Source organism: Uloborus diversus, chromosome 10, assembly GCF_026930045.1.
Source record: "Uloborus diversus isolate 005 chromosome 10, Udiv.v.3.1, whole genome shotgun sequence".
Taxonomy (NCBI): domain Eukaryota; kingdom Metazoa; phylum Arthropoda; class Arachnida; order Araneae; family Uloboridae; genus Uloborus; species Uloborus diversus.
Genome location: NC_072740.1, coordinates 121,280,911 through 121,299,112, shown reverse-complemented (window position 1 = coordinate 121,299,112; position 18,202 = coordinate 121,280,911). Strand labels below are relative to the sequence as shown.

The window sequence follows — 18,202 nt, the reverse complement described above, 5'->3', positions numbered from 1 at the left end:
GTGGCACGGTAATCGCGGATAAGCGAACCCGTGGATAATCTGAAAAACATGTAAAAAAACGATCTTAGTGTATAAAATAGCTTAAAAACATCACACACTTGCATACATTTAAGCTAAAACAATAACAATGTAGGTAAAAAACGCATGAAAAAGCAAAACAGGATCGTTTATTATTGCAAACGGATTACACACATATGCGAGCAAATCGAGCAACCGGGCTGTCTGGTATATTGCATGAATGACTTTGATCGAAGAAAAAATTATTTTTCTGACATTAAATTATTTAAGGTAAACAACAATATAACACATTTAAAATCTCGCAATATAAATAATTTTCCGACTACTTAGCACTTATACCTAGAACAGCATTGTGTGTCAATTTGACTCGTAAAAAGCTTTTAAAGCAAACGTGCTGATGTGTGCATCACATGACTTCCTTTTACTCCAATTTAATGTCATTTCCCCATTATTGGCAATTTTAATGTGATTCAATTGTTTACTCTCTAAATATCACCAACAATGGCCAAATTGAAACCAAAATAATAATAATAAAAAAAATCCGTCAAATTTGTCGCCAAGTTGGCTACAAAACTTGGCGACCAAAAGACAATTATAACACCACTTGAGTTTACATCGAAATTAACGATGATTTCCCCCCAAAAAGGGGCAAAAAACCCCCTTAGGAACATCCGAATGCAACCAAAAGGGAAGGTGCACAACTAGGCCCCACAAGGAATCTACGCACCAAATTTCAACTTTCTAGGACATACCGCTTTTGAGTTATGCGAGACACATACGCACATACATATGTACATACAGACGTCACGAGAAAATTCGTTGTAATTAACTCTGGGGTCGTCAAAATGAATATTTCGGGTGTCTGTAGGTTCTTAGGCACTTATTCACGTCTGGTCGAGTCGATAAAAAAAACTCAACATTCGTTCCAGGGTGAGCAAAATGGAAATTAAGGCTGATTTCTGAGTGAAATTTTTTTCGCAAATACAGTACTTCCTTTTTTGTAAAAGGAAGTAAAAGTGAAGAGAAACAAGCATTTTCTCAGAAACAATTGTGGAATACTTCTCAATCACTCTTGAATTCCTAAAATATGCTGCCTCGGAAGAGGAACGAGCTGATGTGTGCATCACATGACTTCCTTTTACACCAATTTAATGATACTAGCGCCTTGGAGTAAGCAAGGAAACACTAAATATTTTACCCCTAGTTTCTTGCGAACCGAAGCAAAAACACGTTTTACGCAGATTTATTTCCCCATTATTGGCAATTTCAATGTTATTCAGCGGTTAACTCTTTAAATATCACCAACATTGGCCGAGTTAAAACTAGACTTAAAAGTTAAAAAAAAAAAAAAATCGCCAAATTTTTCGCCACGTTGGCAACAAAACTAGGCGGCCAAAAGCTTGGCGATATTATCAACAAGTGATTGACAAATTATAACACCACTTGAGTTAGCATTGAAATTAACAATGATTTCCCCCAAAAAGGTGTAAAAGACCCCCTTAGGAAAATTCGAATGCAACCAAAAGGGAAGGTGTACAACTAGATTCCACTAGGAGTCTACGTACCAAATTCCACTTTTCTAGGACATACCGTTTTTGAGTTATGCGAGATACATACACACATACATACGGACGTCACGAAAAAACTCGTTGTAATTAACTCGGGGATCGTCAAAATGGATATTTCGGGTGTCTGTACGTTCCAAGGCATATATCCACGTGTGGTCGGGTCGAAAAAAAATCTCAACATTCATTCGGGGGTGAGCAAAATGAAAATTAAGGCCGATTTTGGAGTGAAAATTTTTTCGCGAATACAAGACTTCCTTTTTTTGTAAAATTAAGTAAAAAGCAAACGTTTTCAATCAAAGTTTACGGATTTCTCGAGAAATAAAAGCCCAATTGCTCTGTAATTTTTTTCACATAAAAAATCTACTCAAGCTATCATTTTCCAATAAAAATTAAGTCTACTATTTTTTAGGGGAGCAGCAACAAATTGAGGAAACAAAAGAAGGTTTTTGATCATCTTTTATTGTAAAGAGCTGGGAATAAGCTATGAATTTCAGAAATAAGTTAAAAAAACTATCAACATTTTTAAAAGTATTTTCGTGAAAGTATTTCTTATACCCACGGAGATATAAACACTTCTTTCAAAAGGCAAATTCTTTTTTAAGGTTTTCGGTTCATATCATGCAGAGTTTTTCGTCAAACATTACTAAGCTTTTAGAATATTTGAAAGCATATTAGAGAAACATAATAAAAAAACTAAAGTTAAAGTATTGAAAATTTAACGAAATATGAACGTTTAAAGCAATTAATTTTTCACTGCGCATGCGCGAAAGATAGCAATTTATAACTTTCATAATTCAAAGCTCAGACATATTCTACAGCTCATAAAAAAATTCCACATCAATATCTCTAAAATGTTAAAAGTTATCAGCGATCTAATGATCCGAATTTTAATAAGTCTTGCCCAGACGACGAACCGTGAAGGATAGTTCGCAAATAATCTGCAACGATATCATCAAAGTGTTGCCAGTTTGCGAACGACCCCTTACTTATCTCATTCGTAGACTATCCAAGAATTATAAAAATTTGGCTCATTAGATCGCTGATAACTTTTCAAATTTTAAAGATATTCAGGTGGAATTTTTTATCAGTTGTAGAACTATATGTGAGTTTTGGATTATGAAAGTTGTAAATTGCTATCTTTCACGCATGCGCAGTGAAAACTTAATTGCTTTAAACACTCATATTTCATTAAATTTTCAATATTTTAACTTCAAACTTTATTATTATATTTCTCTAATATGCTTTCAAATATTCAGAAAGGTTAGTAACGTTTGGCAGAAAACCCTGCGTGATATGAGCAGAAAACCTTTTAAAAAAATTGCAATTTTGAAAGAAATGCTTATATCTCCGTGAGTATGAGAGATACTTTCACGAAAATATAAATATTTGATAGATATTTAACTTATTTCTGAAATTTATAGCTTATTCCCAGCTGTTTACAATGAAAAATGATCAAAAACCTATTTTTGTTTCCTCAATTTGTTGCTAGTCCCCTTAAGAATAGTAGACTTAATTTTTATTGGAAGATGACAGCTGGAGTATACTTTTTATGTGAAGAAAATTAAAGAGCAATTGGGTTTTTATTTCTCGAGAAATCCGTAAAATAGTGAATTTTTGAAAGATTCCCAATACTTTCGGTCATATAGTGTATTTTAACTGCATTGATTGTTAAAAAAAAGGGGGGGGGGTGACCATCCCGTTTTCAGAATACAATGCAGACAGGCCAAGATGGTGAAATAATTGGATTTTTGTGCACTGATATGAAATTGGCCGTGGTTTTATGTAATATTTTGAACCTTGCGGATAATCAATGTTTGGGTTTTATGTAAAACTGCTACTCAAGATTCTATTGGCAGGCGGCAGTTTACTGAAGATTTGGTTGAAGAATTGCAAGAAAAGTTTTCTATCGGGGGAAAAAAAAAGAAAGAACTTGCCCTTTTTGAAGGGTGTACGAAAACTTGCCGAAGACGTAACATACGAAAACGACGGGCAACCACAAATCTTACAGCACATAATCAAATCCGCGTAAAATAAATCCACGTAAAAAGAAGGTATAATGTACTGTGCTTACATTTTAATTATGAAATTTACTTAAATTCACTCTACGGTTGGTTGGGGTAAGTGGAACACCTGTTTAGAACAGTTCGCAAAATCAAATGTAAATTTATTGACTTATTTTATCTTGGATTTAAGTAATAAACAAAAGTTCACTATTTTCTAAATTAATGCTTCAAATATTATTGCAAATTATTACATATTTTGTAAAAAATCAGATGGATGTATCACTTACGAAGAGATAATTGGACCAAGCACTTTTTATTTATAAATAAAGCAAGCACATCTAAAAAAGGGGTAAATTGGTCTTAATTGATAAAGTATGTTAGTTTTTAGCATGAAATATTTTTTTACAAATGAATCCATTCATGAGATATCTACTGATTTTTAAATCTGCCCCCCCCCCGTGATAGAAAATTATAAAATAAAAAAACAACTATATCTGAAATTTATTGAAAACGAATAGGCATGCATTTTACGTATACATGCATTGCATTGCTGAAAAAGGCGTAACACAATTAATCAATATCAATTTTGGTAAATTAGTCAACGTTATATGTGGAAAAAGAAATTGAAAACAAACAATCACAGCTTCTCCTTAAAGTTGGCTAAGGGAGAATTTTTATCACTTTCGTCCTTAGTTTCCAACATCATATGCATCAGACCAATAAAAAGTGTGGCTATTTCTATTATTTCTTGCAAATTTAGCAGTATTTTTTTTTTCATTTGCATCATCAGCTTACAAACTTAGAGCTACATTATACTTGATGGTTTTCTTTGATGAAAGTTTCAAGTACATAATTTAAAGTTTTTGCAATTTTTGTAACATAACTATCATTTCCTTGCATGTCATTATAATTATTTTGTATTTTATTCATAGAAATTTCTTCGTTAGAGTTGTTTTTCATTTTAAAATCGTCAATATTATGAGATCCACTTACCCCTAGTAGTTAGAATTTACGGGGTACCGTAAATAGGGGTAACATTGCCCAATTTTCAAGTTTAGATTCTTTTTTTTTTTTTTTTGTACTTTCCGCAAGAGAATTTGAATAATGAAAATGTTGCGGTTTGGGGGACGGCAAAAATAATCGGAATCGCCAGTGCCATTTAATTTTTGACTCACTTGATATATTTTTAAAAAATGAAAAACTGGGGGGAGGGGGGGTAAAGTCAACCTGCTCAAAGAGGTGACTTTGCCCACTTATACTTTTCATAGGAAAACTCTTTCAAATACAGTTGGCTCTCTGTTTAACGACTTTCAAGGGACCACAAAAAATCGTCCTTAAGTAGAAAACGTCCTTAAATAGAATGCTTTTAACACTACAGTGGACCATTTGGGACCGTGAAAAGCCATCGTTAAACAGAGAACGTCGTTAAATAGAGCGTCGTTAAACAGAGAGCCAACTGTATTTTGTTGGGCAAAATCAACTATATCAGGGGTCAATAAAGCCCCACTGTCTATGAAGTAAAAATATTTATTGAACAAAGGAATGCAGAAAATGAATATAAACATTGAAATGTACAAGAAAAGTCAGAAACAATGAAAAAAACTTTATGATATTGTATGTAAAAAGATTCTGCATAATACACAACAAAGCAAGGTAGTAGTTCACCAGCAATAGTATTAGCAAAGATTAGAGAGATACTTGCTTTGAAGCTATTAATACTGCTTTCAATATACTTCAGTCTACTTCGAAATATCATTAATATGGAGCCCGGGAAATCACTGAGATCAGTTTCATCGTAGTTCAATGTGTTTTCGCGTGGAACGGTACGCAAGGATTCATACCAATGACCGAAATAAGAAGATATAGATTCAGGACCCCCACTCGACTCTAGAACGGGACATATTTTGACATTTACTTTGTGAGAGCTCTTTTTTAAGACGATTCAAAAATGACTTAAACCAATCTACCATTGGAAGATTATTCTTGAACTTCACACACACACACTTTGCCAGCTCAAGACCAGTAATCTTTAGCAACGATCTGTATATTTATTGATGACAGAGCATGTCCTAATTTGCGCACACCAAAATTTGTTTGATTATTTCGTTTTAATCTGCCAATGCTAGACATGTTTTCCCTCCAGGTTGTTTAATGTTTTGACATTGAGATTTCCCACAGTTATTCGGAGATTCCCATGCTTTTCAGCCAAATAGACAACCTTGCCAAATTGACAACTCCAGCTCAACAACATCACAAATTGCATTGTCGAGCACAGCATTTGTGTATGAGACATATTATCGATGCATTCGTCTCCCTTTATATGTTCCTGGCATTTTGCTAAGATTCTTTGAACCAAGTAATAACGCAGACATATATTAATACTAATATTATTCATTCATAAATTTTCAAGTAAGGATCCATTTTTGGTACGGATCGAGTGGGCAAAGTAACCCCAAATTTCTTTTAAAAGCAGGGATGAAATTGCCAGTGGCGTACTGGGGCGCCGGGATACCGGGAAAATTCCCGGTGTGCCGGTGTCCTTATTACGCCGGTGCCTATGCCGTTTTTTTTTTTAGGATTTTGTACTGGATACTGCGGCGCCATTTACCATAAGATTTATTGTGTGAAATGAACAAGTAAGACGACCGTACTACTTCATAGGATTTTTTTTTTTAAAGTACAATTTACGAATCTTAAAAACAACAATAAGTAGCGCCGACTTGAACATAGGCGGATTTAGGACCGACTTCCTGGGGGGGCGGGATTTTTTTTTTCTTTAGCAACATTTTTATTGCCCTCCACTCCCATGTTTTTGTCTGTTTCCTGTGATGCATAAGTCCATGCTTTACTTTTTTGAGTGTCGTTTTCATTAATGTGTGTTTTCATGCTGTCCTTTTTGAATTGACCTTAAGAGAAAGAGCTGGTATCAAGAGAGTGACGCAGGGCTCCTTTTAAAGTGGGAAATAGAATATCTCTAATTTTAGGGGGCCGGGGGTTTCTCCCCCGGAGGAAATTTTGTAAAATGGATATAAAATTCTGCATTTCGTAGCCTTATAAAGGTTAATTGGATGGACATAGAAATTGATAACTAGATTATACAGTTGTACAGTATTGTTCAAATTTTGTAAGAAACAGCCATTTTAAGTTTGAAAGAAAAAACAAACTATAGATTTTTCATTACAACAACTTTTTTTTTAATTATAAGTAGTGCAGAAAACGAAAAGTAATAGAGGTAATGTACCATTTTTCCCCATGGGTAAACAGATTAACAATATGCAGTAGAAGTAATTGGAGCCCACTTCGCTTAGGATTTTCAAAGACTTATCTAATTATTTTCAAGGATTCTAGAATAAATAAAATGATTTAACGCACTTCATTTATACTTTCCAGTCTCTGATATTTCAGTACTTGATTGTAAACTTTTACAGTCCTGTTCTAACTTTGTGAGAAATAGCTATTTTAAATTTAAAAGAAAAAAGAAACCATAGATTTCTCATGACAACAACGTTTCTTCAGTTGCAAATGGGGCAGAAAACGAAAAGAAATAGAAGTAGTGTGTATTTTTATCTGTGCTAAACAGATCGACAATGTGCAGAAGAAGTAAGATAAAAGCAATCAATACAAAAGAATTTCCAAAATACTGCATTCGGGATTGAATAAATAGCAAGATATGAAACATGTGAGTCACAAAAATTTATTTTAAATAATATGTTACAAACGTGAGAACCATGATTTTTACATTTTTAATACAGGATGTGGCAAGGAGCTGAATTTGACACATTTTGGCATTCCTCCCCCTCTACTGTTCGTTAGAAATTTTAAAATTTAAGGTTTGTAGCCACACGTTTCCAAATATTCAAGGTTTTCAAGCACTTAAAAATAAAAGTTTTTTCAAGCAATTTCCATTTTTTAAGGAACGAATCATGAATTTTTTGGGAGTTAGGGACCCACTTCAAAGCAGGGGCTCTGAGCAATAGCTTGTTTATCTTATAGGCTGTTTGAAATTCACTCTTACCTGCAAATTTTTGCTTGATTTTTTGTAATTTTTACGAATATTCGTCAGTTTTTACGGTTAAAGGATTTTTACTATTTTACCAAACTTTGTTAGGTTTTTATAGACTTTTATAAAATTTCAGTAAATTTTTCCAAAACTTTTGATGACTCAATTATTTAAATTTCAATGATGACAAGGACTGACTCACTTAGATAATTATGACTTACCTTACTTTTTAAACAGTATTTACAAAGTAAGTAAAATTGTACTTTCCCTCTGAGTAAAAAGTTTCATTCAATCAGAACACTCAGATGTCTGAAATTTATTCAGTTTCGATAGTATTTATTAAAAAAAAGAGAGAGAGAGAGAGAGAAAGAAGGGAAAAAAAAACTTTTTTAGAATTTCTCAAAAGGCCAATTAATCTACTAAGAACATAAATATTCTGCACAAATGTACTTGAAATGTGGACACAAATCATAACGAGTAGATCGTTCTGTTAGCGCGAATGGGGGGGGGGGAGTTTTTCCCCTTTGCTTTAGGTTCTAATTTGTTGAAATAATCGTCAATTATATAAGTGTTACAGCTTAATGTATTGCTCGTTTAGCCTATATTTTCATTCATATACTTGCCCAAATGGTTTTCAGTCCAAAATCGTGAATTTAGACACATTTTCAACACCCCAGTGACAGCTGTACTATTTGTATTTAATGTTCGTCCCCCCCCCCTTTTAGTACAGTAAAAATAGGGGTCGGACCCAAACATCCAAAAAAAAAAAAAAAAAGCCAAACCTGGTGCAAATTGTTTATTACCCTCCCAATAAGAACAGGTAAAAAGTCCCACCCCATTGTGCGTCGGGTTTTGGAATGGGGGGCATCTAAAAATTGCTGTTTTGGGTATTTTTTCAGAATTTTTAGAATAAATTTAAAGTGAGAATATTATGTTATACTAAATTTAAAAGCATGAAATTAAAGGTGTTTGACCCCCAAGAGAGATGACATAACCCACCAATGCTACAGAGCCCCCCTATCCCCGTAAAACGAAGCAGTACCCCTGAACTCCCCTCCATACATTTCATATGGAAACATTACTTTATGCTAAGAAAATTGTCAGAAATCAAGTGTGTCCATCCTCCAAGAGCGATGGTGCACCTCCTCTCAAAGCTACAACACCCCCCCCCCTCTGCCAAATAAAATAAATCCCCCCCCCACCTTTTATTTCAAGTAGAAGTATTATTTCATGCAAATCTAAAATGCATTAAATCAGGACTGTCCACCCCATAAGAACAGTAGCTCACGTCCCAAAACGAAATTATATACTAAAATATTATCCTCCCCCCCCCACCACCTCTGATGGTGCACATTTGATTAAATGGCCAGAAAAATAACGCTGAACTGTTTTTTGCTTTCAAATGATTTCTCCTAAGCTTGTAACAAAAAGTCTTCGTTATCAAGATGTTTTTTGGAATCTAGATCCTCAGCAAAATCGTTATTGTTGCAGCTATGTCTAACACAGTTTGTGCATATAATTGAGCACTTCAGTCTACTTTCAGATTTTTCAAACATTCACTATATTCAATGAAACCATCAGAGCAAGCACAAGATTTGAGACGCAGAAAGTCTTCTAGAGCAGAAGGCTTGACTGTTGTAATAGGACTTCATTTATATTTCTGTGGTGCTTTCTTTGCACCCATCAAAAATGACACTAGCTTTCCCATACTTACAAGTGACCTACACACTGCATTGCTGGCATATTTCCTTGAAGCTTACATATCATTACCATAAATATGTTCAAGCAGGTATCTTCCATCTATTACATATGAGGCAGTGAGAAGCAAAGGGCAAAATTAAAAATTTGGAGGTAACCAGTACAAATGGTTAGTGAACCTCTCCTCTATCTTGGGGCAAGAAATGGTACTAGTAGACCTGGTAGTTGATTCTATGATTTAGAAAAGAAAATCAATGAAAGCCCACCTAGGATCTTATCTTTAAACGCGTTTTATTCAAAACTTGAAAATGTCCACTTACATCCCTTTGCTTCTCACTGCCTCATATATGACACCAGCTGTTCGTTCTGTGATGGTGGATGAACCTTTTGCTTCAGATAATAGTACTTTAACGATACAGGATTTCTTTCCTTCTGAAACCAGATTCATCAAATACTGATGGAGGATCAGCACATAACTCGTACCAGAAGTTTTTAGCAATTTGTTATTCCATCTTTACTGTTCATACCATTCGGTGTAAAAGATGGTTTGGGCTTACACATCTTTACAGATAGTAACTACTCTCGTAACAGAAGCTAAAGACATAACTGCTTACCTCCTTTACAAAGAAATGCCACAAAATTGTTTGCCTTCAATATGATTTGATGTTACTACCCGAACGTTAAAGGTCTCATCGCAACTCACCTTATCATCAGCGAGCAATACCCATACCAACTTGAGAGGGAAGAAACTTCTGGGGCTTTAGAAACGGATTGTGATTTCCAATCTGAGAGACAAAAAGGTGTAAATATTTAGCATTCTATTGTTGTATTGCTCATTGCTCTCATCAAGACTTGTTCTATCGTTGAATCACTACAGGTTCTAGACCACCTGAATTCGTCACTGCGTTAGATCGATGGATAGCTGATGTTTTAGTTGATGTTTGATGTGATCAATTTTTTTTATCGCATAATGTACTCAAAAGTTTCAGATAGTGTTGCAAGTATATGTCCGCATATTTAGCATTATTCACATAACCAGCTGCGTAAAAGAGAGGTAGCTTGGTGTTTGCAAATGAGAACCCCCACCGACTTAGAGGGTGCAGAATTGCAGCATTGCCCGTCTCACTATTGGTAATTCAGGTGTGTCCCACCCTTACGGTGATGGCAAAAGATTGTAGAAAAGTTGAAGTAAGTTAATCAAGAAGTAGGAAAACTTTGGTCAATTTGGACTTTTTTTATACTGCACAGGAATTTTGTTTTCCAGCGCTCTAAACTGTTTAATAACTCCAGTCACAAATAATTTGGTTACTGAGCTAGCTTAGATCTTTTGGAATTATCATTCTGACATTACCATATCATTGTGAGGCATTTTGTACTTCGGAAAAGTTTAAGTCAGGGAAATTTTTTCGTGAACTTCACTGCAATAGTTGATTTTAGAATGTAATTTCAGGGTTCCCCCCCCCCCATCAAAGCGATGGCGCACCCTTTAAGTGTGATAGAGTACCCATCCAGAATAAAAGTCCTCAATAAAGAAAGAAATACCCCTTGAAAAAACTGCCTTAAAAATTCCAATGACGCAAAGCTGCTCCATGGACACCCCCCCCCATCCCCCCCGTCTGTGCACCCCTGTTAACTAGAAATTTTTTATGTGAGAGTTTATTGTTTTACTATTATGGAGTGGTTTCTGCGAGGTTTCAGAATTTTTTTTAAGTAATAGAAATTATTTTTATTTAAATAGAGGATTATTTCGTCGCCCCCCCCTTCCCCCCAAAACCCGACGCGCAAAGTGCTGGGACTTTTTACCCCTTCTTGCTGGAAGGGTAAGAAGTAATTTGCAACAGGTTTCACTTTTTTTTTTTTTTTGATGTTTGGGTTTGGCCATTTTTTGGCCTAATTTTACTGTACTATTTTTCTTTTCTCCCATCAGAAAAGGACATTCGCTTTTCTCTTCATTTTCATTCAGCTATTCAAAAAAGAAAAAGTCATTATTTTTTTGTTTTAAGATTTTGGAAGATGTGTTGTTACTATATAAAGTCCTCCCAAAGCTGGAGGGCATTGCTCCCTATGCCCCTCCTATAAATCCACCCATTCCCCTCTGAACTATTTAAAAAAGAAAAAATAAGTTTTTTTTTTTTAATTTTTGGAAGATGTGTTGTTACCTTCATAAAGTCCTCCCAAAACTGGGGGGGGCATTGCCCCCCTCTGGCCCCCCATAAATCCGCCCATGGACTTGAACTCAATGAAACTAATAAACCTTTCCATTTAAATTTTTGTCTAATACCGTGGTTCCAAGATTTTTTTGAACCAAGGCGTCTATTTTGAACATCTAACCTTCCTACGGCGCCCTTCACTCTATAACTCAGTGGCAAGGCAGGGGTTTTAGTCCGGGGCGGGGGGAGGCTGAGGTCGAAATTTTTTTATATTGTCTTGATGTCGGTTCTATAACGAAGCAAAATAAAAGCAAAAACTTTGGTTTCATCAAATTTGCGGGCGGGGGAGTGCGGCTCCAGCCACACACACAAAAACACGTAGATCCTTCCATGGATTCGCTTCGCTACTGATATAACTAATCATAACTAACAGCGAAAAATAAATAAAACTGAAATAACAGCATTGCACAACCCTTTAGTGTTATTCATGATTCAGAAGCACCGCGGAATATTTCAACAGTTTCGTAATTCTCTTATAGTGAAGTAATTGCAAATTTCGTAGCGCTGGCGTGGCGCCCCAATGAAGACTTCATTGGGGCTCTAATTCAACCCTCCCCCCTTTTTTGTCGCTTTAAAAATATTTTTTTCCCCTTTAACTGACGATTTTTCTGCTCTCTATTCCTGATTCCTGGAAATTCTGAAGTGCATAAGTTTTACGGCAATCCTTTAATCACTAACTTTTAAAAACGAGTGACTGTTTTTGACCGCTTCAATATTTCTACTATAATTATGAGCTCATTCGTTTAAATGTTAAGTTTTTTTGTAATTATTATTTGTTTAAGGCTTTGAGCAGCTATGAGGGGCTCATAACCTGATTTTTATGATAATGTTGGAAATATTTTCACCTTTTTAAATTAGAGCACAATTTTTTTATTTATTATAACAAAGATTCTTTGGTTTCTCTGGCCGTGGGCCCCTCTGTGGTGTGCTCCGCTCCCCGTACTGCGGCGTCTGTGGTTAAGTAGATCAGGGCTGCCCCTTTCCCCCTTTTTTTCAGTTCTTTAGGGATATTTTTTTATACTCTGTTGTAGACGAATAAGTTCTTGAAGGGTCCGTTTTTGCCAGCTTGAACTTTGAAAAGACAAGGTATAACAAAAACTTCTTACAATTTACAATGAAAAAGAGACGACTTTTATCATTGTTAGGATATTTATTAAATTATTCCTTTAAACTTTATGATAACTTTTTATTTATTTTTTTAGAAAAATGTCCGCTTTTCCATTTAAAGAAACATCATTATGTACATATATTATTAATTCATAACTTCTCTTCTCTGATCTAATTCCACAATTGCCATTATTGACTTCAGCTCATTTACTTATTTCGTAAAATTCGTTCACAATTATTTATAGATTTTCCGTTATTTTCAGTAACATTATATTACGTTTTTTTATGTTTATATCACTTTAGCTTTGGATGTGGTAATAATTTTGATTAAAAGAGCAATTTCTTGTACACTATGATACGGTAATCACAATTTTTAAGTATAATTTTTAATCCAAAAGTATCATATTTTCCTTTTATTATAATGAAATATTTAATGTTAGCAATTGTGTATCGGTAATCAATATTATTTTAATTCGTTGAAAAGAAGCAGGAAAGTCAATGACATGTAGTTAGTTAAAGTAGAAATGTCATAAAAGATTTACAGGTTCCTTTTGCAAAATTTATATGCAATTATTAAAGATTTTTTGCTTGGAGGGCAGTGTCTCAGTCAGTGTAACCAGAAGGGGGGGCTCACAGCCTCCCCCCCCAGAATGCTGAGTTTAATTTTTTTTAAACTATTCTTCATTATTGAATAACACGTGTTGGGGAAAACAAAGTGATTTTAATTAATAAAAAATAATAATAATGTCGGGGGAAAATCTTAATTTATTTTTAAAAAATCTTTGAATGAAAAATATTCAATAGTTACGTCTTATTGGTCAGTAAATTGCCCCCCCCCCCTCATTCCTTTTCTTTTTTCTTAGTTCATCTGTAAATAAGAAAGTCTTCAAACTGCTACTCCTCCGATGCCCCCCCCCCCAATCGCACACCGAAAGCATTATGTATCATCTTAAATTTCATTTCCAAATCTTCAATTCCGCAAAATTTACTGGGGGGCGCTCCCAAATACCAAGCAAGTTCGAAAATTGCATTTTTGGAGCTTTGATTTCTAAAAACTTACCGGCTCTTGTGTTACAAAATATGGTATTACAATAACGTTTTTAAGACGTGAATTAAAGAGAATATACTGGCAAAGGTCCCCGAACCACCTTCCTGTAATTAAATAAAATTAAGTTCTTTACACTAACTACATTTGCAAAAAAAAAAAAAGAAAAAGCAGAATAGCACCTAAATACAAAATATTCCTTGCATTTAAGGACCATAATGTTGAAAAAAATTTCAGAAAAGAGCTCCGGAACCTCCTTTTCGTAAAATCTTCAAAATTTGTCTACAATTGCGTTTTTGAAACTTCAATTTCGAAAATTTGGAGGGGGAGGAATAATTGATTTCGATCGATTAAAAAAATGATCGGGGTCAGTCCCTGTAGCTCCATTCCTTACCCAAAAGTTGATAAATATGGCGTATAATCGCGATTTTAAAGCTTCAATTTCTAGAATTTTTAATGCACTCCAAGAAAAAAAATGCGCCACTGTTTTAGGGGTGTTGGAGAAAAAATTCTAAACAACTCACCTCTCACATCATTAATTTTGCTTTTAAAACCTAGTTTTTAAAAACATTCTGGAGGAGAACCTCTAAACTCAGCATTAGTCCAAAATTGCTAAAAAAACGTCTGAATTTTCGTTTTTCAGATTGTAATATCGAAAAAATTCCGGGCGAAATTTTCCGAAACTCAACCCTTCTAACTTCGCCTAAGATAGCTTACTGTATTGCGTATTTGAGACATATTTCGAAAAATGTCTAAGAGTCCTAAACTTCATTCTTTCCCCGTTCACTAACGTTGTCTAAGATTTTCCTACAATCGTGTTTTGGACTTTAATTTCAAAAAACTTCCAGTTGAGCACATCCTCCCCCCCCCCAGAACACCCCTCTTTCTAACATCACCGAAGGAAGCATAAAAAGAAAAACTTTCATTTCGACAAACGCGAGGGGGCACAAAAGCTTCAGTTGTTCGAGGACCTACTCCTCCGGTTACCTATTCCTCTGATAGGAAATTCGTCAATTTTAATTTATGAGTTGAGCTTAGTGGAGGAGGGGGGGGGGGGGGAGTTACCAAAATAGGGCAAGGCGCCGGTCAAGTGTTTTTCCCGGTACACATTGTCGACCCAGTACGCCACTGGAAATTGCCCATAAAAACATAAAATAAAAGCCGTGAACATATTTCAGTTTTGAGGGGGAGACCCGCTTACTCCAGTGGCCCATTTCCTCCGACTCGCCCCAAACATTTTTTTCCGTTTTTAGTTTTCATATGGAAGGGGTTCAACCCCTGAAAACTTTCTCTTCATAAACGAGCTTAACTGAATAACACTGCGAACAATAAACAAACAAAACTCCAATTTGTAGTTCCCGAACCTGAAGCAGTTATACTATTTACAAACATAGAAACATTTCCCTCAACGCACGTAAGTTAATAGAAGGCACTGACATATTATCTAGATAGTTGCCATACAATCTTACGGACGATCTTCCGAAAATCAGTCTTTGGGGAGTAAAATCTATACTAAATCTTATTTTATGACCTTATTTGATACCATCGACCAAGCTGATAAATGTACGAATCTTAGTACGATATATGACAAACTGAATCCCACTTCTAAAATCATTGCTTAACAAAGCTAATCTAGACTATGTAAACATTTTATTAATTTTTGGAGCATTAGGATTACAAAATAAAAGAAGAATGAGGCCACTTTTTAGTTTAACAGGAGAATTGGACCACATAATAAACCGTCAAAGGGTTATTGATCGGAAATGTTTTGTAGTGAATAATACAATTAATATAGGAATGTCAAATAAAAAAAAAACATTCTAGCATTTGTAAATAAGGTTTTTATCAAAATGAAAACCGGTTTTCGATTTAAAAAAATCTTAAAATGCACTTGTTAAAATATTAGGCTAGAGGTCCCATAAAATGTAGTTTCACGAAACTATATTCAAGTACACTGCCGTGCTAAGCACAGATGTGGTGTCTGCACATTTGTCAAAATTGAGTTATTGTCACCGGGTGGTTCATTAGTAATCCAGTTTACCTAAATTAAAATTTTTTTGACGATTTGTGAACGCGAAATGTTAAAAAAAAGCTATAGCAAAAAAGTGGTATCTGCATATTTTGCGTAGTTTGCTAAAGCAATTTGAACGAAAGTGACAAATAAGCCTTTAAAGTGGCGTCTGAGCATTTACTCTTTTTTCCCTTAGTAGTTATGTAGATTCAACTTTCATATCTTAGCAGCATATTCGTTTAGTGGAGCAGTTTATTGTAACCGAGTACTAAAAGAAGTTTACCTTTGAACAGTTGATATAGGTCGATAACAAAAACTAACAAAACGTTGCATAAATGTTCAAGTAAATATTCAGCTTTTTCTATTTAATTTTTTTTTAAAAATGCAAATGCTTAAAAACGAAATGCATGTAAAATATTCATATATAATTTCTTTTATGCAAAAAAAGAGAAGCATTTCATTCTAAGGCCAATTATATTTTTGCTTAAGTATCGTCTGCTGTCAAAATTATCTTCATGCTCGATAAAAATGAATCTAGAAAAAAAGCATTATAAATGATAGCAACAACACATCCTTTGAATATAAAGAACATAAAGTTATTATGGTTTACAGTTTTAAACACGTCCGACATTTTGAAAATGGTATTTCTCAGAAAGCAAATTCTGTTAAATTTGTATTAAAAAAAATAAAGCGACAGCAAAATACAAATAAATCAGATATTTTCAGTATTATTTAATGATACATTAAACACGTTTTACTAAGCTATTTTTGTCGTATCTGTGCAGATACCCGTAATAATGACTAGTAATAGTCATTTATGGTGAAATTAACCTAGTATATGAAAAGGTGTTGAAGAGAAAATTTGTTGTCTTAAGTAGGTTAGATAAGTTATTTACGAAACGACTACCGGGACTTGAACATTTAATTAAATCACAAATTAAAGAAACGAGTAGTAAAATTTTAATTATCAATTTCTCATTTTGAGCTCTACTGCAGATACCACATCTGTGCTTAGCATGGCTGTACAAAGCATGTTATAAGGATTTTTTCAATGTTTTCAAAATCAAGAAAGGCTAAAGAGTATATCGTTCTTTTCTCACAGGGCTGCAGAGTCGGAGGAAAAATGACCGACTCTGACTCTTTTATCCCAAAACCAGTCCGACTCGGACTCCGCAAGCACCGGCAGAGTTGCGGACTTAGAGGGAAAATAACCGACTCCGACTCCGCAAGCACTGAAAAAGTTGAGGCCATTGAGGGAATATAACCGACTCCTACTCTGACTCTTTTTTCCCCAAACCGAAAACGTCAATTCTATTCTTGCGAATTGTTTTTCATAACATCAAGATCGGCGCGAATAATGAAAAGTCTCCCATATTCACACTAGTGCAGAAAAGGACATTCAACTTGTTGAGGACAGGTGAATAAAATGCAGATTCGTCAAAAATATTATTTGTATGTTCAAATGTAATGTTTGTTTAGGGGGGAAGCTAAAGAAATGTTCCTATTGATTTCGAATAAGTATTTTGACATTGAAAATGTACTAAAATGATTGAGAGAAAAATAAAGCATATAACATCAACGGGAATAGAATAAATGAAAAATAACATCCCCATTTCTAAAAAGTAGATTTTTTTATGCCGTTGCAGCTAATTGGGTAACATGATGTTAATTTACGAAGAGTTTTTTTTTTTTTTAAAGCATTTTAAAACTGAGAAAAGAAAAAATAACTGTCAAAGCAGTAACCAAATAATAATAATAATAAATAAATAAAATAAATAAATATAAAAAAATAAAATAATAAATAATAAATAAATAAATAAAATAAAAAAATAAATAGAGGAGACTGGGGATACTTGATCCCTAGTGATACATGATCCCACAGCCAAAAATGTACCAAAATCATTTAGTAGGGAACAGAGATTTGAAACCTGACAATCATATTAAAGTTATACTTGTACATAAAAACTGACAATTTTTTTTTTTCAGCCATTTTGTTTCAGCTGAAGAAATGATTGTCTGAATGTGTCAAGGTTAACTTTTTTTTAGGAAAGCATTCTGAAGTTTACCTTATCCGTTATATACAACTTGAAAAGAAATACCGAAGTGTAATGTTAAAGTATAGACAGTCTTTAATAATTGAGACATATATTTAGTAAATTGCCACTGAATGTTAATAATAGAACAAGTATGTTTGTAAAAATCGCATATTAGGGATACTAGATCCCTTCTTTTTGTAGGATACATGATCCCAGGGATCAAGAGTCTATATGACAATATAAACACAACGAAAACAATACAACTGTTGTTTGCTTAGTTGAAAATAACTTTAAACATTCAAATCCATGTTAACAAAATAAAATTTATCATAGCATGAGTGAAAGATTTAAATAATCACTGCTGTAAATATGCTAAACACATGAAATATCAGTTCGCACTTGTAACCTACAGAACACCTCAAAGATCTAAATACATATAAACTATCTATTGATGATGAATAATGTTCTGATCAGCCAAATGAACTTGAACAAAGAGAAATAGATGT

The 18,202-nt window shown here is 34.2% G+C and overlaps 1 protein-coding gene across 1 annotated transcript in view; it reads left to right on the top strand.

The window, feature by feature from the left end:
* The window catches only part of LOC129231155 (carboxylesterase 5A-like), a 105,255-nt gene that overhangs the window by 20,137 nt on the left and 66,916 nt on the right, over positions 1-18,202 (top strand). The gene's annotated exons all lie outside the window — the stretch shown is intronic.